This window comes from Aythya ferina (genome assembly GCF_964211825.1).
Source record: "Aythya ferina genome assembly, chromosome: Z".
Lineage (NCBI taxonomy): Eukaryota > Metazoa > Chordata > Aves > Anseriformes > Anatidae > Aythya > Aythya ferina.
Window position 1 is genome coordinate 13,217,426 of NC_140299.1, and position 17,109 is coordinate 13,234,534.

The 17,109-nt window shown below is 34.2% G+C and overlaps 1 protein-coding gene across 1 annotated transcript in view; it reads left to right on the forward strand.

The window, feature by feature from the left end:
* Positions 1 to 17,109, forward strand: part of WDR70 (WD repeat domain 70) — a 139,255-nt gene that overhangs the window by 49,890 nt on the left and 72,256 nt on the right. The window lies entirely within an intron of this gene.

The following is a 17,109-nucleotide window of genomic DNA, read 5'->3' on the forward strand; positions in this document are numbered from 1 at the left end:
TCTTGTGTAGAGGCTCATGTAAATGAAGTCACCGAGAAGGTGACTTGATTTAATATTGTAGTTGAAGGTTGCAATTTACCTGTAATTGAATATTGAGTGATGTTGTAGAGGAGACTGTTAGAAATTATTTTGTTGTTTCATTCTTAGTCTTTGTGGCAAGAATCTAACTTCAAAATGTTACTGTGGCAGTTGCATTAATCAATAAAGTTTCTTGCAGCTGTCAGCAGCAAGTTCATGAATGGTTTTGGGACTAATATTTTAAATATTTTAAAATTTTAAATATTTAAAAAATGCAATCTCCTTTTAAATATTTTAAAAATGCAGTCTCCTTTGCTCAAGAAGACTGAATTGGCCCTGAAGGTATCTGTCTGGTCAATGGTAGACCTAAGACTCCAATTATCAATTACTTTAAATGACTGTTTTTCCCCAAGGGGAAACAGCTTACCAGTTTAACACAACAATACATGAGCAAATGATTCTAAGAAGAAAACTGACAGTTTCTAGTAAAACTGTGCCAGAAGGGAAAAATACAAATCAAAACTAAATTGTAATTTATGGAGTGGTTCAATCATAAAAATACATGCAGGTTAAGCCTGTGTTTTTTTTTTTTTTTTTAAGTGTTTTTTTTCAGCTCGTAGACATAAATTTTGCTTCAATAATAAAAATGTTTATTATGTCTTATAAGTGTTTGTTGCTTTTTTAAAAGTAGAGAGAGTAGTAAACCTTCTTCATTAGTTTGAATACTTTGGAGATGTTGAGAAATATATCAAGACATTATAATTTTTTTAGATTGTCTAAGTGTCTAATTCTGTACTGTGTAAACAACTGCATAACTAATATACCAAGTATGAATTCACTGCATCCTTGATGCTTGAATTGCAGTGAAATGCTCTGGTCAAGTAAGTAAAATCCAGATAAACACTGCTATAAATGGATGCATAATTGCATTTTTAGAGACACTATGTGGCTGACGTTATAGAAGTATTTTAAATCTATTTCATCCTGTTTTGTGCTAGTGACAGGTCTTTCCAGGATTTGGACATATCATGAAAAGTAACAGTTTGGATTGTTTAATTTGCAATACAGGAATTAAAATGTTAAAGACAGTATTCCATCCATGGAATTCAGTAACAACAAGTTATAAAGCCTCCAAAATTTAATCAGTATTTAATATAATACTGGAACTATACACAAAGAAAATAGGAGTCTGAGTAGGGAAGGTCATCTGATTATGCCAGTGTATAATGAGTTTGAAAAACTGATATAATTTATATAAAGAGGTATATTCAGGTGTTGTTCTTATTTATTATATTGTGTAAAGTTTTGTTAGTGAGTAACACCTCTGAAAATGTACATTCCATTAGTAAATGGCAACAGTTGTTGATATTGTACAGTAATGGGTGAAATTCTGATTTAGTTTTCTTTGTTGGGTTTTGCCATTGCTTTTATAATGTGCAAGTGGAAATTAGGGTAGTGTCTAGTGATTTTTCCATGAGGAAAAATAGCTGCTGTAAGATTTCTTTATTACAGTAATTTAGCAGAGCATTTTACTTAGCAAAGTAAGATTAGAATACTTCGGTTTCATAGCAGAGATGTTTTAAACTAAAGAAAAATAGGCAGTATATGTGAGAGAATTAATTAAGAACAGCTATTGATTTTTGCTTGAAGAAAAAAGGTTTTCTGAATTTCAAGCAAAAGCAGTAAAAAAGCTGGATTTATGCCAAAAAATCCAGAAAATAGGAAATTTGTGTTTTATGCTTATTATTCTGCATCTTGCATAAAATTTAGTTATGGATGTGATTAAGTGTTGCATCTGTCTGTCTATTCTTTTATATTTTTTCCGGTATTTACACATGACTCTTCTGTGTTGAAAGACTGTATTTCATTGATTTGTAAAGCTGGCTTTTTGTGAGTCAATAGGTTTGTGCTTAATGAAATACTGGCAGAAATATGAGATGATTTTATGTGAAATCTTGATTTATGTTGCATGCAAAGCAAAGAAAATCTAAAATGGAACTTGAACTTTGGAGCCTGTGGTCTTATCAGGACAGACCAGAAGACTCAGTTTTTTGCTAAGAGGTCTAAGTGGGGATAGCATGTGTTAAAGTTTGCAAAATGTTGAAGTTGGATGGATGATCTGGATGCAGAACTGTGTTTGTGAAACACCTTTATACTAAGAGGCATTTGTTGAGATTGGCGAAGTTCGATAAAAGAAAATACTTCTTTTTGGATAGTGTCTGAATGTATTGAGGAATATGGAATATGCTATCCCAGGAGGTGGCGTTGTCAGGTTTGAGAGGGGATGAGGAGAGCCCAAACACAAGAAACGCAATGGGCATTCCTTTCTGGCATTCCTTTCTAACATCCCTTACACAACAGTTGTGAATAGTATGGGACAATGAAGGGAATAAACCATAATGATGAGACTTGATCAGCATAGTTGTTGCTCTTAAAGACTAACTAGTGGGTTAGATGAATCTATATTTGGATGTAATCAGGTGTTTGTTTTTATGATGTTCTAATCTGCCAGTAACTTCAGGAAGAGTAGTATGTGGATTCTTCTCAAGGTAAAAAGCTGCTGCAAACCATTATCATATCTAGAGTTGATGTGGTTTCCATGCAAGTAGGTTAAATGTTGGTAAGATCTCTCTTAAGGAAATGCTGAAACAAAGCCCAATACATCTTTACGTGGCTTTGTACATAGAGGTTTCGTAGAGGTATCCCTGTCTTGACTCAGTCTTTCTACGGGGCATGAGACCTACCTGTACTTAGTTTTGATATTCTTGAAATTGTACACAGACATGATTTGGCATTCATTATCCTTGACATATTCTTTTACATCGTACATTGTCTGTGAAGAAGGTGTATATCTGTAAAAGTAGAAATGAAAAGCTTTACAGCTGCACATCAGAAGAAAAGATGAAATCAAGCACCTACTCATCTGTATCTCCAGATGCTGTGTTCCACTGCACACATTGGAAAAAGGACCTGCCACAATGGCTTTTCTGGAGAAAGACATCTAACATGGAACACTAAAATGGGACACCTCGCAGGTTCAATTCTGGATGTACAGATAGAGGACAATGAAAGCAATGTTTGCTGTGGTAGGCATGAAGGAAGGCTTCTAGTTTTGCTGACTTGAGTCTCTGCTGAATGTTGTGTGGAGTACTAAAGCAAGGCTGTTAAATACAGAATTAGTTCTTAAACAGAAACTATTTCACTAGTTTGATCAATATTTCTGTGTGGAGAGCCTCTGTGTGCCACAAAGCTGTTTGTCTGAGCCAACACTTGTTTTCAAAGATTCTTGCAAGAAAAGGAGTAAAGGTCTTCAGTTATCATCTACAAGTTTAGAAGCCACTGACAGTAGCAATTCAAGCATGTCTGCCATGCTACTTAAGCAATGCTGAATAGCAATGTCTGACGAAGAAGGAAGTGAAGAGGACACAGGGGAGCACCTCAGGGGTGTTAATGTACTGTTAAATACTACTCTGTATATTCTGTGCTTGTAGTACAGGGATGTTTGTCCACCATCTCTGGGGATAACAATCATTCATAAATTGAACGTTAGACTTCACAGCACTGTTGGAATTTACAACATCGTGGTGTATATTTTATCATAAGGCAGTATTTGTGTTGTCTGTCTCCTTAATTGAAGGGTTGTCACTCACATATAGCTTAAAACAAGGAGAAAGGGTTGCATCTTCAGGTTGGTACGTTGAGGAGTTGTCATGAGGCATACAGAAGTTAAAAGAAAACTTTGCAAGTAGACTTGTATAGTAAAATGAAAATAACGCATTTCAAATATGTTTTAAATAAATGTATTTTAAATATTTTGAATACATGTATTTTCCTTTCAGTGTAAACCTGCTGTAGCTCAAATTATTGCTTGGGGACAGTAATTTTATGCCCTTGATAGTTTCCGTTGATTTCGGGTGATTAAGGCTATAGTACTATGCTGAACTAAACCGTAATTTAAATGAACACTCTTAGGGATTGCTATTATAAAAGAAAAGTTTTGAAAAATGGCCTGTTTCTTGTGATTTATTCATGGCATTCAAATTAGAAATTAGCTTTACTTTTTTTGTTGTTGTTTTTTTCTAATAAATCCTCTGAGTAGGTTTCGACTATAACATATTCTAATTTGTGGTTATTAGGCTATGTGGAAATGTATTGTGTTTTCAGACTGCAGATATATGGGTTACCAGCAGGGAGTCTCAGTGTGTTTTGTATGGCTGTTCAAGCACATAGTGTTGAATGTGGAAAAAAAATGCGTAAGAAAAAGACAGTTCCTTCTCCCTGACTCCACATGAGATAAACAGCAACTGGTCAACGTACACACTGGAATGAAGCAGACCCTAGACCTGAGAGTTGCTGAACAAGTCTGAAAAGTCCTCTTGTTAACTTGTATAAGTTTATCTGCTCATGTGGTTCTTACTGAGTATGTGTAGCTTAGAGTAGCTCACTTCATTTTCCTGGAAAATATTACAGATGATGGCTTACTAAAATGTATAATAGTGTACTTTGTGAGTTGCATATAATAAGCTCTAAAAAAAATTAAAAAACTGACCTTGCTTTTGTAAAAATACTTTCATTATTCTTGATTAGAGGTGAATAATGATTTCATTATATTTTTGCAGTTTGTTGAAAGCTTGTAAGCCTGTTAGTTGGAAAATAAAGGAAATATAAAACGAACAAACAAAAAAAACCTGCCAGTCCTATAAATAATAATGTGATCAACCTTAAGTCCATGTCTGAATAACACTAATTAACCACAGATGTGGCAAAGTATTTTTAGCAGAGTGTTTTTTAAATAGGATAAGTCTTGTGCATATTCTCAGATCTATGTAGTATTGTTTCTGTTAACCTTCCAACATATAAAGTGATAAGAATGAAATTATATCAAAAGAAAAAAGCAGGTATAGAAACTCAATTGTCTTTTTCATGAGACTGCAGTAAATTGCCTTTAAAAGTTTCCCTTGCAGAAATTCAGTTTATTTCAATTTTCACTAATTTGTCTGGTAATTTATATCAGCCTTTCCCTGTTTTTAAAGCATACATCCAAAGCTTTTTTTAATATTGGTATTAACTTGATTTAAACTTTATTCTTGTCTGAGTTATCATTTGATCTTTTCATTTGTGGTTGTATATTACTAGAACTTTAAATACCCTACAGCTTGAAATATTCTGAATACCCCTCAGTCCCTTTTAATTGCATGTACCTTTTGCCTTCCAGGTAAGGCTGAAGAAATCTTTTTGGATAATTATTATTAATCTGAATGCATTCTGCATTAATGTGTTAAACATTTTGTGCTTAAAGGGTAATCAGCATCATCTTCGTCTTTTCCATAAGGCCGTTACCACTTTATTCAGGCTTACTTGGAACCTATATTTATTAATTCAGTGAGCTGCTGTTTAATCTATGAGCAGTATATCAAGCCCACAGAAATGCATTAAATTTTATGGAACACTAATGTCAACATTAACGCATTGCTTGAAAGTGAAAGAAAATGGGAAAGACTTTAAAAATTACTTTCTGGAAATATACCTGAGCAGAATGCCTTAAAAAAAATACTGTGTGTTTTAAAATGTAACTAACACCTTGCTTATATCATTCCGAAATATCAGTTGACTTCTATGTTAAAACAACAGAGGAAGAGGAAACGGATAATATTGTTTTTATTATTTGGATGTTTTCTTATCACGAATGTGATAGGTATTTCTGTAAGCAGGAGAGCTCAGTGATATTAAGTGTTCCAGCAACAGGTGTTACATGTCCCTATTCTCATGTATTTTTTCCTTTTAGAAGTAGAATTGCAGCCAGACTTGAAACTTAGCAGTCCTCAACTTTGTGATTTGTCGCTGCAACCATTGCTGTGGTTGCTTAACAGCTGGTTTACTATAGAAAATTCCTTTCATAAGTCTTCCTTCTCTCAAGTTAATCTAGCAAGTTAAGTTAATGTTCTTACTCTTCAAAAGGTATCTTCAAGAATATTGACTGCCATCCTCGAGTGACATTTGTAATAAGCTATTTCAGAATAAACTGTGCTTTAAGATGAATGCATCTCCAGTTAAATAGTCAGAGATCTTTCAGTGAAGTAGCTTCAAATTTTCAGAAATAAAATTTTGCATTTAATGTGCGATTTAATCCTTAGACTAATCCATGTCAAATATATTTATGTGTTTTTCTAAAAGACACTCCCTGAATGGGATAAAGGTCAATACTATTTCCTAGTAGATTATTTCCATTAACTAATGGGGAAAAAGGGCAGATCTCAGCCCTAGATGCTTGTAAGTGTAGATGGTGGTAATAGCATTCAAAAAGGAAAAGTGAATATGTTCTTACTAGCTTTTAATCTGAAAGGAAGGATTTTAGACAAAGGTATCTTAACTACCTTTTTAATGAAACAACAGTAAGTTTCATCAAATTTGCAAATATGATTTGTAGTTTCATGTATGCCAAATATAATTTATGAAGGACAAGTGGTGTAGATAGTGGTTTTCTGTAACTTTGTCCAGTGTTGAGAAGCATTGTCATATCAAAGAGTTTCCTTTCCTTTAGGATGTCATGTTGTAGATATGGCTTTAGATATTGATGCCTTGTGGGTGCTTTTGGAGTTTGATAATTTGTTAGTTGATGATAAATTTAATCCCCAACTAACTTTTGCTTTTTTTTTATATGTTAACCAATTCCATCCTATTACCAGGTTCTTGTCTCGACCAGCTGCTGTCTCATCTTCCTCCTGATTACTGCCTTGTTTCTTTTCCTGTGTAGGTGGTAGCTATCAGTATATGACTTCATGATCATTGCTTTCTGGCATGTGTTCCTTTAGTTAGGCCCACAATTGCATAAAGATTTGAGAGCTTTTCAGAAAAGGTCTGGAAGACTAATGAAGATGGCCAGCAGTCAGTTTCTTGCCTACAGAGCAATTAGTTGCTTTTTCTCTTACGATGCCATTATAACAGACTTGAACTGGAAAGCTCCCTTCAGCCTACAGGATTCTGTGCTGATAATTTGATGAGATTTGTGTCCCACAGTCTTTCAGAGCCAGGTCATACTATAGCTCACATTCTTGTTCCTTAGATTTATTTATTATTTTTTTTTAATAGTAGTAAGTTCTAAGGAGAGGGTGAGATATGTTATCAACCTGCGTGGCCATGTGCTGTGAAGGAAAATTCCTCTGGCTATGATACTGGAATTACATGGCGTTTCTCCTTGATTTATAAAATTAAGTCATCAGGTTACATACTGTCTACTCACTCTAGGTTGATGCTCACTCTAGGTTGATAGTGTCTCAGACTAAGCACTCTTTAAGTGAATACCACCCTTGAGTTTGTTTGAACTCTATTAAGGCTAGGAACAGCTTTGTTAACAGCTTGAGAACTTAATCTACAATTTTACTGTTCCTGAATGTTATACATATCAGTTATTGTATCAGTTAGTCTGTGTATATGAAAGCAGAGGTGAGAGTAGAATGTGGATTTATGTAGTTCAGTGTAAGTGGAATTATTGTTATGTAGAATTTATAGATTTTGTGGATAATGGATTTGAAGAAATGTGATAATTAAATACGTATGACATCCTTTTTTGTTGTTGTTGCTTTAAAGCACCAAGCAAAGCACAGCACTGAAGAAAGACTTGGATAAATATTATTAGTCTGAACGCATTCTGCATCAATGTTAAACATTCTGTGCTTAATAAATACAGTTAGTAATGCTCAGTCTACAGCTTTGAAAACTGCAGAGAGCAGTAAGATAGCAATGCCAAGGCCAGTACCAAGAAGTTTGTATAAACTTTTCCCTAGAATCTAGACTGCAATGCTGCGTCTCTTTTCACAAATTTGAAGACCAGTTGGCAAAGCATACTTGAAACTAATTACTAGCATTCTGCCTTTATCTAGGGAATCATTTAAAAATCTTTGTTTAATTGCAGTCTCAGGCTTGTGCTTTTGTGCAATTCCTGGATTTACTTCTTAAAATAAGCTGCATACTGTAGAGCATAGGACCTGCTTTGATGTCCAAAGTTATTACTCTCTAAAAAGATCACCCTTATGTGTGTCTAGCTGCAACACACTGCTTTATAGGGAAGAGAATGCAAATTATATTGTGGTGAAAAAAATAAATTTGTCAGTGCTGTAGTATGGGTTGGACTTTCATCTTGGGAACCAAAAAAAAAAAAGAAATGTTGCCAAATTTTCAAGCACGTATGTACATAAGTGCATGTATACTCATATTTGCACTTCATATAAAGTATTCCATATGAAGGTAAAATTCTGAAGTTTTAAATTTTTTCCTCAAGATTTTTAAGACTTTTTTCCAGGTAAGTATTAGGGTTTTAACATATTTTTGGAATTAGTTTAGAATACAAAAGGATACAACTCAGCTATAATGAAATACTTGTATTCCTACAGAGATGAAGTTGTCTTGTGTTATGGTTGAACTTCTGAAAGTTTTTTTTCTTTTTTTTTTGTGTCAGATGAAGATATAAATTAAAATTGGCTTATCTGTCAAGCACATTGTTTAGATATTCATAGCACTTCAATGTTTCTCGAACTGTCTGAGGAGCACAGCAAGAAGGGACAGCCTTTTCAAAGAAAGTTGTCTTTTGCTATGCAATCAAAATGTCTTAGGATTTTCACAACTTAGGTTATATAGATGAGCTTTCACTGGAAATTGTTTCCTAATTTTCTGTCAAAATAAGACATATTCCAAAAATGTTGTATTATTACATCTTTCCTGGTCTTGACTCATTTTGACAGAAATGGGTTGGATAATACTTTTGAGCAACCTTGTTAGCAGATTGGAGGGGCAAGTAACTTCTGGCAGGATAGAAATGACAGGAGGCTGGAAGCTTTAATATTTCCATCAGTTCAGCTTGATATCAGATAGGAAAGGGGGCAGGAATTTGCTGTGTTAAAATCAGTAGGAAACTTCCCATGCTTTTGGGATGTATATAGATTTTTAAGCAAACACTTCCATTGTGATAACTTTGTTATACAAGTAGCTTTCACTCTGGCAATTTCCTTTCCTGTCTTCTCCCATGAAAAACTGATTGTCTTTTATTACATGTAGATGAAATCCTTTCCTGTCAAGTATTCAGTGGTTAATTTTAACCTATATCTCAATTTAAAGGGTAATTTTCGCATGAGATACACATCTTGCTTTAATGATAAGAATTCTCTGGTAATTCTAGTAATAATTGGAAGTACAATAGACTTAGTAAACCAAACTCAAATGTTTTGGTTTGATAATGAGAAATTAAAGTAGGGTAGGCAGGAATTTATTTTGGCACATTTGCTCACAAAGATAAAACGTATTCTGTCTAAGAAAATAAAATTAAATTCTCGCCATTAATGTTCAAAGTTGATTCTGTTTTAAATTTATGCAGTAATGGCTAATGATAGTTAATATTCTACAGCTTGAAATTTTGGAGAAAATATTTGCTTTACTTTTTGACAGTTGGAATTACAGACAATTTCATTGTTTGCATAATAAAACTTTAATTTGTTCCTCTTCGTGTTATATAAATAGATTTTTAGCTAAAATCTCTCTGATACATTACTTGTTTAGCATAAAAGAGAGCTACATAGATTGTTGGTTTTTTCTTTTCATTGAATGAGTTGTAGCAGACTGAAATTGCTTTCCTTAATCCAGTCTTTTCAAAGGTGTATGGTTTCACTGGATACTGGTTCGTCTACAATACTTCCAGTTCAAAAAATTCCATTTAAGGCTGATAAATATCATTTCACAAGTGATAGAATATACCACACAGAATTCTATATGATTTTTTTGTAAGAGAAACTTGTCATTTGTTTAATCAAACTTCTTCTATAAAAAAAAGTACATTTTAGCCATTACAAGCATTAAATTACAATCTGTTAATTTTTTTTTTCTTTTAATTAAAGTGAGCTTTGTTTTGGACTTGAAAGATTGATTTTGTATATACATGTTCAACATTTGGCTTATATAAGTTGGATTGGTTAGTAGTGAAAGAGCTTAAAACTGATAATCTGAAGTAAACAAAATACCGTGTTTTTAATACAGTTTCATAAGATTTTAGTATTGCTTCAAAATTTTTATATATATTTTTTTATAAGTTAGAGCATATTTTACCAGAGAGATCATGACTCTATTTCTAGTAAAATCTGATCAAGTATTAGTCACTGTCAATGAAAGTAGATTGGTTGGTAAACTAGGTGAAGAGAACAGCATGCAGGGTCAGACACGGAGATGAGTATTTTCAAAACTGGACCCATTTCCTGAAAGTTATTTAGGGTTAATTGTATGTGAGTTCTTAGTATGAGTCTATAGAACAGATGCACATCTATAAAAAATGTGTACACAAAGAATTAACTTTTAGTAATGACATTGTTAAAGGGTATGTTGTTAATATTTTGTTCAGTAATTATCCTTGAGACTGCAGCTGAGTTCTGTCTAGTTCCAATAACAAAAGCCTAAAGAGGATGTTGCAAGACAGTAAAGAGGGAAAATTTCAGAGAAGAATCTCAAAACTGCATTTAATAGAGATTCAAAGAGCTGAATATGACTCAGTTATTGAAGAGGGTATTAAGAGACTTTGCAATGAAAGGGAAATACTAAAATGGAGATAAAACATCCATTGAAATTTGTTTAAATTGTTAAAGAAAGGCATAACTAGATCTAGTGATTGGAAGCTGATAAGCGAGTCTTGAATAGGAAAGAATTTTTTTTTTTCTCAACAGAGATTACGTGACTGTAGAACTGATTATTAAGGGAGGAATTCTGTGTTTTATTTTTTTTTTAACCATTTGTGGCCTTTGCATAAAAAATGGTGATTTAAATTTCTCTTTTAATCAACAAACAAACCAGTGAGCTTAAAAAACACCAATTAATACACCTGGGATTGGGATGCGCATCTAGATTTCTTGGTGAAAGAAAAAAGAAATGTAATCGATGTGACTAATCAATGTGACATGTGACTGACATGCGACTTAATTACTTATGGGTAAGTGTTTAGGGCTTGAGCTATGAATGTCTGTTAGTTATTCAACTTTATGAAGCTATGAAGAAGCTGACACGTGATCTGTATTAGAGTGTAACAAAGTTGTCCATGTGAAACTCTTGGTGAGAAATGGGCCCAATGGTAGTCTCTGTTGTATGTTAATTAAAAAAAAAAATACCCTATTTTGATTGCATGTTACCTCTTCAAAACCAATCTGCCTTCACAGTGTTACCAACCAATTCCTCATTGACCTATTTTTTCCCTCTTACCATCTCTGAATTATTCCCCAGTTGGTTGTTTTACAATCCCTGTATGGCAATAACAATTTTAAAAGCTAATTTTATCATTCAAATATTCGCTAATTAAGCTTTTCTCTTGAGAGGGATTAGTTCAAATTTGGTAACCTTTCATCTCTTTCTTGAAATGTTTCCAGACCTGTAATCTGTGAAATGTGTTTGCTCGGACAGAATATAGCTGATTGATATTCTTCAGTTTAGCTCATTAATGTTAGTGGAAACTTGTTAAATGGAAGTTTCCAATTAAGATCTATATTCATTGGTGTCTGCATGATTTAAAACTGGCTGGCAAACATTTTAGTCTCCTGTGGTTGAACGTCTGGTGAGATAAGATACAGATCTTTTGTAATCATAAATGTATTAGACCATATACATTTCTTTCTTCAAAATAAATAATTTACTTATATGCATTTGTAGTTCCCTTCTGTTTTGTGATTCACAGTGAATTAAATGGATAGTTAACAAAATAACAGATAACAGAAGAGTTTCAGAGAAGAAAAACATGTTTCTTCCCTTTCTTTGGTGATACACACTTGAGCTTTAATTATTCTATCAGCATTTTTATTGTAAATTCCAGTGAATAAGTTAAGTTTAAACAGAGTTGTTCTAGGCTAAAATTCTCAAACAGGAAGTTTTTTTTTTTAATAATAACTTCATTTTTACATCCTTTTTTATAATAATTCTGATAATGGATGTTATTCTTAGTCTATAAATTGATGTTTCATCCCAACCTGTCTGTCCATGGTCTGAAGTGCTTTTTCTTTGTTGTTTTTTGTTTGTTTGTTAATTTTTAAGGATATTGAACAAATATAGTGCAAATAAAAAAACATGTGTTTGTAGTTGTCTTTTGAAGACTACTAAATCAAAATTGCCATTTAAATACAGTGTGGGATAAGTTTCCACTTCTATGCAGATAGACTACCACAGAGGACCAGAGTGTGCTCATAGTCCGTGGCCAGGGATTGTTTGCTGTAGAAACTTTTCCAATTAGATAAAGTATGTCTAGTGCACTTAGTAACTTCCACATATGTTTACATGAGGACTAGCCACCCAGTAGTAGCTATCTCAGTGACTCTAGAATGGCTGATTTTTGAATGTGAAAAGTAATAGCATTATTGTTTGGTTTTGCAGGTTCACATATTTTGGGAAACAGTCACTTGTCAAGCAGCTGTTTCACTTAAAATCTCACTAACTTTTATTATGCTCTGCTAAAGGTTAGCGCTCTTACTATAGAATTGGTGGAATGAGTTATGTGAACATTAACTTTCTACTAAAGCAGATGAGCAGTGGTTTGGTTTAAAGAGCTACCTCATCAGGTGAAGATGAAATGAATGATTTAGCACTGAAACTGCCTGATGATAATGCCTTAGGCAATGCCAAGTGGATTTTCAAGTGGATGTGTAATAACATCCATTTGTTCAAAATGCAAATAAGCTAAATATTTATCAGGTTGCTTACTTGTGTCATTGTTTCTGAGCCTAGCTTAATATTTCAAGCTCTCTGCAGTTCTTCTGAGTGAAAGTTAAAGTACCCGTACTGCCTACTAATTTGAAAAGCTTAAGGTCTTGGGAAAATGTAAAATACCATAAGGCTTCTAAAGGCAGAAGAGATTTGGTAGATTTGCATATTTATTTGGAAATACACATACCTCTATAAAACAGTATTCCATGCATATTCAGTGTCATAATATAGGAAGATTTTAAGGTAGTGAGCCCTACAAGTTTTATCTCTTGTAATGACTGAATTGGCAATTAGCTTAAAAAAGGCACTCTCAAACTATTCCAGATATTATTTATAATTGAATAGTAAATGTATGTGACTAGTGCTACATTCATAAAACTCAAACCAGGAGGAATGTTAGAAGTATATTAAGTAAGAAAAGTATTTGGCTTAAAGGAAACCAAATGTTTCTGTGAGGATGTGTGTAAATAAATACAGAGAGTAAGGAGCTGAGAATTTGGTACCTGGTCCCAAGATACATGACGTCTTTGATTTTTTTTTTCTGCATGACAGAGAGATTTAGCTTTTTGTCTCAGTTATTACCTGTGTAAAACACAACTTTCTTCCACACAAACTTGGTTAAGCCGGTATATGAGACACCCTGTGTACTATAGAGTTACTGCTTAAATACTTACATTAAAATACTGTGCAGAGTATCTAAAACCTTGTTCTCAAGACTTGCATGACATAAAAAATAAGGCAGAATTGACATTTATGAAAATAAAATTACACAGGAGGATTTGTATATCCAACATATCTAGCCTCAAATAGTTGATTTTTATTTCAACCATAGCAATTGAGCTATTTCCAGTAATGTGGTTTAGGAATTACATGTTTCAATTACGTTCAGTTCTGGTGACTTTTTTCTTACTTCAATCACTGGAACAGTTTAGTTCTCATCCTTTGGCATGTAAGCATGGTATTTGGCAGGAAGAGGTTGCACTGTGGTTGTGCTGGGGTGTACTTCTGTTGCTCTTGTGTAAGTCTCCTCTGATTAGTCAAAATAAAAAGTACTTGGAAAAAAATCACCTCTAGAGATTTATTCATAATACAGGAATGCCTTCATCAAGAAATTGCTAGTATCTTGCATGTGTCTAGTAGCATGCTCTGCACTGGCATAGTAGTTTGCTTTTTGTCCTGATATGTGTAAAGGTGTGAAGTCCACTCCAGATATATGAGGATGTCTTTTCCCAGATTAACTTATCTATTTATAGATATATTCAGTGCAGAGCTGATTAAGAAAGCACAGCAAATGAGCAGGCCTGGTTAAGAGGAGTTTGAATAATGACTGTGCTGGCCCTTGCTGAAAGCTCTATGTTTACAAAAGGGTTAGTAAAGCTATTTTCGTCTTTATAAACTATGTACGTTTATATTAATATTTTTCTGAAGTTTTTCTTGATTAAAATGTTAGCTGCTGCAATAAAAAATGCAGTCACTTGTAAGAGCTTGCATTTGAGAGCTTTTTCAACTGACACTTTTACTACATAACTCAGTTTTTAAGGGGTTCAAACTGTTTCAGATTATCTGTTTTAAGAACCGAAGATTTAAAATAGATTAAAAAGTTATTGCTGCAATGCAGAGAAAATGGGGGACCAAAGCATGTTACTTCAAAAAGTGACAATTTTGTTTCTTATTTATTTAAGCAGGTTTTGCTGTTGTATTGACTCTGTGGAAGTGTGGCTTTTGCTTTGCCCCTAGACCCTGTGGAATGGTTTTAATTTTAAACTCCAGGCATGTGTATGTGTACACACACACACACACACACACACACACACACACACCTCTACTTTCCACATTACATGGTTGAAGTGGAATTGATTAATCAAGTGTTTTTGACATTACAGCTCATGTAAATGTTAACTTTTGTTGAAGACTTAGTTTTTTTGTTAAGAATTGTGCTTTGATCTTTCAATTTATTTTTGAGATTCTGCCCCAATTTGTTGATTCCAATACTAGATCAGTGTGTTTCTCTGAAATGATAAACTTAGAATTTCATACTATCCACAGTCCCCCAAATTTCTGTTGTTGTTTTATATGGAATAGTGGAGGCTCATTCTGTTTATCATTGTAAGACAGAGAAGCTCTTACAGGAAAAACAAGGAAATGCAATTAGTGGTGGTGAACGATAAATTAAGAACTTGTAGTTCCTTCGAAGTCACTTGAAATACACATATATTCTGTGTCTATAAACACAGTGACTTTATTAAAAATGTGAAGTTGTTCATGATTCATCAGAGGTGACATGGAAACGATTTGGAAACACATGGAAACACCCCTGCATTTGGAAATAAAACTGGTTTTGTAAACTCAGTTTACAACTTAGCAGTATTTCACCAGCAGCTGATCTGGTGAGTTTATACTTCTGACACTGACTTCTCTGCAGTGGCTATATGTAATTCTAATAATATGGTTCTACTTTTTCTGTATAAGACCTGAATGACAGTTTAAGAACTTCTATACTGAACATCATAACATCAACAGTGGCTTGTGGGTCTAATCACAGATGATGCAAGAGGAAGTTTTGACATCTCATGCCATTTTAAAAGGCATGTTAACAATCCACAAAATTGAGGGTGCCAGGGCTGATGAAATCATAGAAGGGACAAATTTAAATCTGGGACCAAGTTGGACCTGTTTGTTTCTGTTAGTGAGGGCTCCTTTTCTTCAAGAGAAAATGTTTAGATTTTAAACATGAAATCCTACAAAAATTAAAAGCTGAATTCCAAAAATGGCGAAGTTTTGGAAAACTTTCTTTGCTATGTTTGCTGTACTTGGAAGGAGCTAAACATATAAAGCACTCTGAATTTGCTTTTTGCTGATGAAGAAGAAATTAAAGAAGAAATTAAAATTTAGCTTCTAAGTTAGGCAAAAAGGAAGGCTACAGGTGAGCATTTATGCTGAAGAAACAAAACCAAACAAACTAAAAACCAACCAGAGTTGAGAATTTACCTGCTACTTGATTGACCTGTGCAGGAGCACTTTCAGGGAGTTAAACCTTGATTGATGTGGAATATCCAACCAGGTGTGGGGATAGCTGCTTGTTAGCTAAGCACGTGAACTTGTGAGTGAGGAAATGAGCAGAGAAGGAAGACATAGCACAACAAGTAGGAACAAGTGACGTAAGTCATCAGCTTAGGCTTCTGCAGTTTTCCCAATATCCATTGTTAATTTTAGTCCTCCCAGTAGCTCTTGAAGTCAGTAACATCGATGCTATTTGCATGTCCTTGCAGCTCTTTAAAATATATTTCTATTCTTACTAGGTTTTGAACAGATTTATGTTGGTTTGTAGCATTTTAGATATTTAGAAGAAATGTAGGTTCCTGCCAAGAATATTCATAGGCTCTAAAGATGTTGTAAAGCACCCTTTTTGAGTTGTCTGGAGTCAGAATAATTTAGGCTGAAAAGGACATTTGGAGATCAACCATTTCAATCCTTGCTTGCAGTAGGGCCAAATTAGAAAAGGTTGATCAGGTCTGTGTAGTAAATGACTAGTACAAGTCTGTGTAGTAAATGAAAAGGAAGATTTCTGAAGACTGAAATTTCAGGGCTTAAGGCAGACAGAAGATTAAAGCACTACAAAGAACATGTTCCAACCCTAGAGATACTCAATGTTTTATCGCCTTGGGCTCTGAAACAAGTCATTTCTCTGTTCTTTTTTATTTAAAAGGAAAACAAGATTGTTTAAAATGTTTTCCAAATTGTTTATCTCCTGCCTTCAGTATTTTTAAATCTACACATTTCCAACTCCAGCAAAACAATAATAAACATCTTCTCCCATGTGGAGAACATAACTGATAAGAGAATAATTCCCTTGGTTTTCATCTTCAGAAGTGATAAAATTTAATGCTGATTTGTCCACTAACTTTCTGCTTTAGACTTTTAGCATTATGCAAAGGGCAGAGAAGAATGTAGTGACTTCTGCAGTAGTAGTAACGTTACAATGTGAGCAGTGGACGATTGAGCCAGGAAGACCAAGAGGATAAGACTCTGTAGACAGACAGGAGCAGCCTCATGTTCACAAGACCCGGTCCTCCAGGACCCTGATATCTCTTGGAGGGACAGCACCGTAGGGCATAAGCAATCCAGGAGATTCCTAGAATGTGTAGATGATAACTTCCTTCTCAAAGTGATAGAGGAGCCAGTGAGGAGAGGTGCTGTGACCATAAACAACGAGGGTCTAGTGGTGAGTGTGAAGCTCAAAAGGAAGTCTTACCTGTAGAGACCATGAAATGGTGAAGATTTGGTTCCAGAGGGCAGCAAGAAGGGCACGCAGCAAGCTTACTTGGACTTCAGGAGAGCAGATGACATCTTCAGGGATCTGCTTGGTAGACTACT